The sequence below is a fragment of the Chrysochloris asiatica genome, unplaced genomic scaffold (assembly GCF_000296735.1).
Source record: "Chrysochloris asiatica unplaced genomic scaffold, ChrAsi1.0 scaffold00066, whole genome shotgun sequence".
NCBI classification, from domain to species: domain Eukaryota; kingdom Metazoa; phylum Chordata; class Mammalia; order Afrosoricida; family Chrysochloridae; genus Chrysochloris; species Chrysochloris asiatica.
The window spans coordinates 6,452,816-6,461,549 of NW_006408584.1; positions in this window are offsets into that span (position 1 = coordinate 6,452,816).

Below are 8,734 nucleotides of genomic sequence, written 5' to 3' on the forward strand. Positions count from 1 at the left end.
TCAACTATAAGGGGAAGTGAGGGAAAAATAGCAATGAAGTTGTGAGCTAAGTCTTGCCATATTCAATAGACTCTTGTGAACATGGGTACAGACCTTGTTGACTAGTAGTACGGCAAGACCTGGGGACTCCTGGACCCAGAGACAGTGATATAGCCACAAAGGACTAGAGTAGAGAGTGAAGCAGAAGTGACAGTATATGCACAAGAACACCCACACTTTTAGCTAATACCCACTTGGCCTGTTTTCAATGGCCAGATGATCAGAGCTTGACTAGAAGAATAAAGAAGAGAAGAAAAAGAGTAATCTGATAAAATTTGATTAACTTAACCTATAATTATTGATGCAGTAGCTCAAAAGAGGGAACAAATCTTTACAGTGAGGATCATTCCCACCCTTCGGTACACAGGTTAGACAGAGATGGGCAACTTGGACATTGGCTACCCAAAATGGGGGAACTACAAAGGCAAGAAGTGACTGGCTTACACACTTTCAAGAGGTAACCTAGATCCAGAGGACACAGAGGAAGATAAAATCTCCACTAACTAGTATCCAATATGTCTAGTTAGGGCTGATGAAAGGAGACTGGGATAGGACTCTTGTGGTACAATAGTGAATAATTGTTATCAGGATTGACTGTGAGGGTTGGAAACATAAAGGTGGAAATTTTGTAGCAAGAGGGGAGTGATTGAATTTGCAGTCCAGAAGCAGAGGTCCCTGGGTCAATCAAGGGAGAATAGCAGAGTGCAGGACCTTACCTGGAGAAGCAGTGGCACCAGAGATGGAGGCAGAGACAATGATATGGAGAGGCTGAGTGAGATGAGAGGAAAAGGGGCTGTGTGCTGATGATCGAGGTGCTGTCTTACTTGGTATACTCTTTGTAATGCCTGGAGAGGGTTGTAATTAAGGCAATGAAATTATGTATGACAGGATAAATATAAAGCTACTGTTATCCTATGTAAACTATCACATAATTCACAATAAAAGCTTAAAAAGAAACCAAAACAAGTCAAGTGGCAGGGGCAGATTGTGGAACAGACCATCAATTGCTCATATGCAAATTCAAACTGAAGCTGAAGAAAATGAAAACAAGTCCATGAGAGCCAAAATATGACCTTAAATATATCCCACCTGAATTTAGGGATCATATAAAGAACAGATTTGATACATTAAACACTAAAGATCAAAGACCAGAAGAGTTGTGGGATGACATGAAGAACATCATACAAGAAGACAGCAAAATGTAGTTTAAAAGACAAGAAAGAAGAAAATGGATGTCAAAAGAGACAATGAAACTTGCTCTCGAGTGTAGAGGTGTTAAAATAAATGAAAGAAATGAGGAGTTACAAGAGCTGAACGCAAAATTTCAAAGGTCAGCTTAAGAAGACAAAGTCAATATTACAATGAAATGTGCAAATATCTGGAGTCAGAAAACTAAAAGGGAAGAACATGCTCAGCAGTTCTCAAGCTGGAGGAACTGAAGAAAAAATTCAAGCCTCAACTTTCATTATTGAAGGATTCTTTGGGCAAATTATTGAATGATGCAGAAAGCATCAAAAGAAGATGGGAGTAATACACAGAGTCACTGTACCAAAAGGAAATGGTTGATATTCAATCATTTCAACAGATAACATATGATCAAAAGCCAATGATACTGAAGGAAGAATTCCAAGATGCATTGAAGGAATTGGCAAAGAACAAGGTACCAGGAATCGATGGAATAAAAATTGAAATGTTTCAAGAAAGTGAGGAGGCACAGGAGGCACTCACTCATCTCTGCCAAGAAATTTGGAAAACAACTTTCTGACCAACTGATAGGAAGAGATCCATATTTGTGCCCTTTCCAAAGAGAGGAGACCCAACGCAATGCCAAAATCATCAGACAATATCTTTGATATCCCATGCTAGTAAAGTTTTACTAACGGAAATACAGAAAAAGCTGCAAGCATAAATTGACAGAGAACTTCCAGAGTTTCAAGCTGGATTCAGAAGAGGCCGTGAAATGAGGGATATCATTGCTGATGTCGGATGGATCTTGGATGAAAACAGAGAACACCAGAAAGATATGTACTTGTGCTTTATTGACTACACTAAGGCTTTTTATTGTGTGAATCATGACAAGCTATGGACAACATTGCAAAATATGAGTATTCTTGAATACTTAATTGTGCTAATGAGGAATCTGTTCATGGACCAAGAGGCAGTTGTTCAAACAGAACACGGGAACACTGAATGGTTTAAAATTAAGAAAAGTGTGCGACAGTGTTGTATTCTTTCACCATGCTTTTTCATCCTGTATGCTTAGCATATAATCTGAGAAACTAGGTTATATGAAGAAAAACATGGCATCAGGATTGGAGGAAGACTCATTAATAACCTGTGATATGCAGTTGATACAACCTTGCTTGCTGAAAGTGAAGAGGACTTAAAATATTTACTGATGAAGATCAAAGAGCAAAGGTTTCACTATGGATTACATCTCAATGTAAAGAAAACAAAAATCCTCACCACTACACCAATCAACAGCATTCTCATCAAAAGAGAAAACATTGAAGTTGCCAAGGACTTAATTCTTCTTGGATCAACTATCAACACTCATGGAAGCAGCAGTCAAGAAATCAAATGATGTATTGCATTAAGCAAATGTGCTCTTCCAGGTCTTTTCAAAGTGAAGAGCTAAGATGTCAGTTTGAGGAGTAAGGTGTGCCTGACAAAAGCCGTGGTATTTTCAATAACTTCATATGCATGTGAAAGCTGGACAGTGAATAAAGAAGACCGTAGAAGAATTGATGCATTTGAGTTATGGTGTTGCAGGAGAATATTGAAAGTGCCATTGTCTGTCAAAAGAACAAACAGATCTGTGTTGGAAGAAGTGCAGCCAGAGTGCTCCCTGGGGGACAGGGTGGCCAAACTTCATCTCTAATACTTGGGACATATTGTTACGAGGGATCACTTGCTGGGAAAGGATATCATGTTTGACAAGGTGGAGAGTCAGAGAAGAAGAGGAAGACACCCATCGAGATGAATTGGCAAAGTGGCAGCATCAATGGGCTCAATCAAGTGTGGCAATAATTGTGATGTTGGCTGAGCATTGGGCAGTGTTTCGTTTTGTTGTGCATAGGGTCGCTATGAATCGGTACAGACTCAGTGGCACCTAACAACAAAAACAATGAATGGATTAATCTGCTATACTGAAAAGTCAGTTTGATTTACAAGATCAGCCATTCAAGCTCACCAAACTGCTCCTTGGAAACCCTCTACAGGGTCACCATGGGCTGAAACTGACTCTGCCACACTTAACAACAACAACAACAACAAATGCATGGTAAGAATAGGAGATAGCATTTTTTCCTTAAGTAGGAGACTTTTAGCTTTTGTTTATGCCAAAGAGCTCATGACAGTTTTCATCATCATTCTGAAGGAGTGGTTGGGAAACTACAATTCGTATGGCCAAATCTGTCCTGCTGCCTCTTTTTGCAAATAGAATATTATTGAAGAAAGTCACAGCCTTTCATTTGCTCATTGTCTATGATTGCTTTTGCTTAGCAACAGAAGAGTTGAATCGTTGTTACAGGAAATACATAGTCTAAAGCCAAAGATAGTTATTTAATTTTTTACAGAAAAATTGTGTTAACCCTATCTAGAATGAAAGTATAAGAACAAAGGGAAGATGATTTAATTGCTTCATTCCCTGTTTATATTCGTGGGTCTTTTATAAATGCTCGTCACCATAAGGCAAACAATACAGACCTCTAATCTATGGAGTCTGGTGTGGTGTTGTGGGCTAATGCGTTGGAATGCAAGGCTGGTTTGAACCACAAGATCTGTGGTTCAAGCTCACCAGCTACTTTTTGGAAACCCTATACAGGTTCATTATGCATCAGAATCGACTCGATGACACATAATGACAACAAAGTAATATATTTCATTGAAGAAACCCAAACCCAACTTCTTAGGCATTCTGTAAATTCACATATTAATTTAGTTTTGTTGTTGTTAGGTGCTATCAGGTCCATTTCAACTCATAGTAACAGTCTGCCTGGTCCTGTCCCCATCCTCATGATCACTCAGAAACCCTATACAGGGTCATATTTTTTAACGCATTGTTGCACCTACCATGTAAGCCAATCTTTCTGCAAAATATTCTCTTATTCACTAACCTTTTACTCTTCCAAACATGATGTCGTTCGTCAGGGACTGGTGCCACCTGACAACAAACACAAAATATGAGATGAAGTTTTGCCATCCTCCCTCATAAGGCACATTCTGGCTGTACTATTTCCAACACAGATTTGTTTCTCCTTTAGCATTCCAAGGCATATTCAATATTCTTAATGAAAACCTTGGTTCAATGTCATCATTTCTAAAGTTTCTTCTGTTTATTATCCACCTTTCAAATTCCTTTGTACACTTTTCTCATTCATATGAGGTGATTGAATACATCATGGCATGGGTAACTTACAACTAAGTCTTCAAAGTGGTATCTTTATTTTTTAATACTTTAAGGGGGTCTTTTGCACTAGATTTGTCCTAAGCAATATGTTGATTTCTTGATTTCTGCTTTCATGAATGCTATTGTAGATTAAAATAAAACAATATTTTTGACAACTTTAGACTTTTCTCTGATTTTCATATTGTTCATTGTTTCATAATTTTGTTTTATGTTTAATTCATGTTTGTTTATAATCCATACTGAAGGCTGTAGTCTTTGATCTTCATCAGTAAGTGATTTAAGTCCTTCACATTTTAAGCAAGCAAGTTTGTGTTATTTATATTTCACATGTTGCTAATTGGTCTTTATCTAATTCAGATGCTTTCATATAATTTTGCTTCTTGGATTATTTGGTCAGGATACAGAATAAAAAATATAATGAAAGAAAACAACCCTGATACACTTTTCCTGACCTTAAACAACACAGTAACCCATTGTTCTGTTTGAATAACTTTTTCTTGGTCCATAAGAGCACAACTGAGTGTTCTGGAAATTCCATTCTTTTCAATATTATCCATAATTTTTAATGATATATAGAGTTGAATAACTTTATATGATCAATTAAACACAGGTAAATATCTTTCTTGTAAATATAAGCCAAGATTCATCTGGCATAAGGAATAACACCTCTAGTTCCATGTCCTCTTCTGAATCTGGATGAAATTTTTGGCAGTTACCTGTGGATATAATCCTGGAAAGTTTTATTAATTGTCTTCTGCCATATTCTATTTTTGCATGATTTTAATAGTATTCAATTATTTCCACATTCTGCTGAATCATCTGGTTGTTTTTCTTTCTTTCTTTTTTTTGAATGAGCACAGATATGAATTCCTTCAAATTAGAGCCTTGAGTTGCAATATTGAAGGTTTCTTTGGGCAAATGTTTAAACAAACTGATGATATACTGAAGGCACTCACTTAGCTATGCCAAGAAACTGGGAATACAGCTATCTGGCTAATCTTTTGGAAGAGATCCATAGTTGTGTTAATTAAAAAAAAAAAAAAAAAAAAAGTGATCCAATGGAATTTGGCTATAATTGAATAATATCTTTAATATCACATGCAAGTAAAATCCAAGATAATTGCAAAAAGATTGCAATAGTATATTAACAGGGAATTTTCAGAAATACAAGCTGGATTCAAAAGAGGATGTTGAACTAAGGATACCAGTGATGACATCAGATGGATCTTATCTGAAAACACATGATTGTGCTCATGAGGAGCCACTAAAGCACATGAGCAAGAGGCAGTCATTTGAAAAGAACAAAACAGGAAAGGACTACACAAAATTTGTATTTTTCATCATATTTATGAATCCAAGAATCTAGATTATATAAAGTAGAGTGTGACATCAGAATTAGGGGAAGACTTATCAGCAACTTATAATATGCAGATGAATCAACCTTGCTTGCAGAAAGAGGACTTAAGATACTGTTGAAGATCAAAGACAACAGTCTTCAGTATGGATTACACTTCAGTGTAAAAAAAAAAAAAAAAAAAACCTCATAAATGGGTCATTAAATAGCATAATGATAAATGGAAAAAAGATCAAATTTATCAAATATTTCATTTTGCTTGGATCCATTATCAACACTCATGGAAGCAGCAGTCAAGAAATCAAAGGATATATTGCATTAGACAAATATGCTGTATAAGACCTCTTCAAAAATGTTCAAGAATAAAGATGTCAGTTTGAGGACTAAGGTGTGACTGACCTAAGCCATGGTATTTTCTGTAACCTCACATACATGTTAAAGGGGGACAAATAAGAAAGATCATGGAAGAATTTATGCACTGAAGTTACAGTGTTGGAAAAGAATATTGAAAGTGCCCTGGAGTGCCAGAACAAACATATATGTCTTGGAAGAAGTATAGCCAAAATACCCATTAGAAGCTAGGATGGTGAGACATAGTCTCTCATACTTTGGAAATATTAACAGGAGCGACTAGTCCTCGGAGAAGGACATCATGCTCAGTAAAGTGAAGGGTCAGTGAAAAAGAGAAAGATAACACAATGAGATGGATTGGTACAGTGGCAGCAACAATGACCTCAATCACAATAATTGTGAAAATGACACCGGATCGGGCAGTACAAATATACAAGTTTACAATCCCTTAACAGTAATTTAAAAACTGTTAAAGGAGTTATTCTAAAAGTACGAAGTTTGAAATGTTAGAATCTTGATGCAAAACAAATACATGAGGTCAAATTATTTTCATGGTAAACAAAGATATCTTTTGTCTTTTGTTCATTGCGTTGACAAACGTATACTGAAGTAAAAGCAATAGCTTCTTAGCACAAATGAAAGCATTACCACAAATTATACTGATAGCCATTGTATTCTCTGATAGCATAGTGGTTATGAATCAGACTGCTAACTTCAAAGTCAGCCGTTTGTAATTACTAGATGGAGAAAGATGAGGATTTCTGCTCCCATAAAGATTTACAACCTCGGAAATCCTGTAAAGGGTCGCTATGAGTTGGAACCGACTTCACGGCACATAACCACCACCATAGTAAAAAAAAAAAAAAAAAATTAATTTAAGAATGAATGCCCTTGATGCAAAAATTAAAATGATGTTTTATTAAATCTTGATCTTGACTGCATCTCATTTTAATAATATAAAATGAGATGATGTATAGCTAAGGCACTTCTGCATAACGAAATCCATTGCTTGTCTCAAGGAAAAGGATCTGTGCAGTTTGAGCTGTGATCAGAATCAGTTACTGTTTCATAGAACACAATTTAACTTGAAAATGTGTTTGACAGACAAACTGAGATTTTTCTAATTTGGTTGTTTAGAAGACATTTTCTCGAAAATGAATGACGTCCATCTGTTAATGTCAAGGTAAACAACTGACAGATTTTGGTAATGATAAAATCTTAGTTTTCTGTTGTGCATAGCTTCACAAAGAATTTACTAAAGGGTTCCTAACACCAACAACATAGGCAAAATATTGAAAGACACAGGAAGTATCTAAAGAAGATGGAAGGGATAGCGTCACTGGACCAAAAAGAATTGGTCAACATGCAACCATGTCAGGAAGCAGCATATGATCAAGAACCAATGTTATTGAAGAGAAAAGTGCCAATTAAATTGAAGTTATTGGCTTAAAACAAAACTCCAGAAATTGACAGAGTACTAATTGATATGTTTCAACAATAATATGCAATAATGGAAGTGCTCATGCATTTATGCCAAGGTTAAGAGAAAACAGAAAGTGCTATTTACATTGCATTTACATTGCTTTAAGCATTATAAATACCTAAAGATTATTTTAAGTGTACACTATGATATGTGTAGGTTTTATGCAAATGCTATGGGACCAGAGCATGGAGGAATTTGGTATCTCTGGGGCTGGGGATCCTGGGATCAATCTCTACAGAATATTGAAGGACATCTGTTCTTAGAGAAGGATGTAGTAATAAGTAGAGAAGCAATATCTGAAGTGATATTTTTATTTTTATGAATTACAAAACTAAATGAGTAATCAAACTGAAAGGAAAGTCATATCACAGATTATAGTGAAAATTGTATTTTGTTAAACTGATATCTGTTGATCTGTCTTGCTTGCAAATTGATCAATCTTTTACCATGTCTGATTTTGCAACGTAATGCACTGGTCATTTGGAAAATACTGATTCTGTGTGTACATATCTTTCAAATACTACCATATCTCATTATACAACATAGAAAAACAATCACAATTTTAATATCATCATTGCTGTGATCAGAAAAATGTGAGGTTCTAGTAGACTGCCAAATGACAGTGACAGATTTTTCCAAAATCTGATTTTCTTTGAAAGCTCAAATTTCATCATTACCAATGAATACTGTCAGTTGTTTATCCTAACATAAAAGACCCACTTCATTCATTCTTGAGAAAATGTCTGCTAAACAACCAAATCAGAAAAATCTCACTTTGCCTGTCCATCATTTTTGAATTTACAATGTGTTCTATGAAAGAGTAACTGGTTCTGCTCACAACTCAAACTGCAAAAATTATTTTTCTTGAAACAAGCATTGTACTTCATTATGCAGAAGTGCTGTATCTATAGTTCCTATCTCAACATGAATAATATTAAACTGAAATGCACTCAAGATCAAGATTTAATAAATTATCATTTGAATTACTACATCAAGGACATTCTTAAATAAAATTGGTATATATATCTATATATGTTGTTGTTGTTAAGTGCCGTCGAGTCAGTTCCGACCCATAGCGACCCTGTACAGGGTTTCC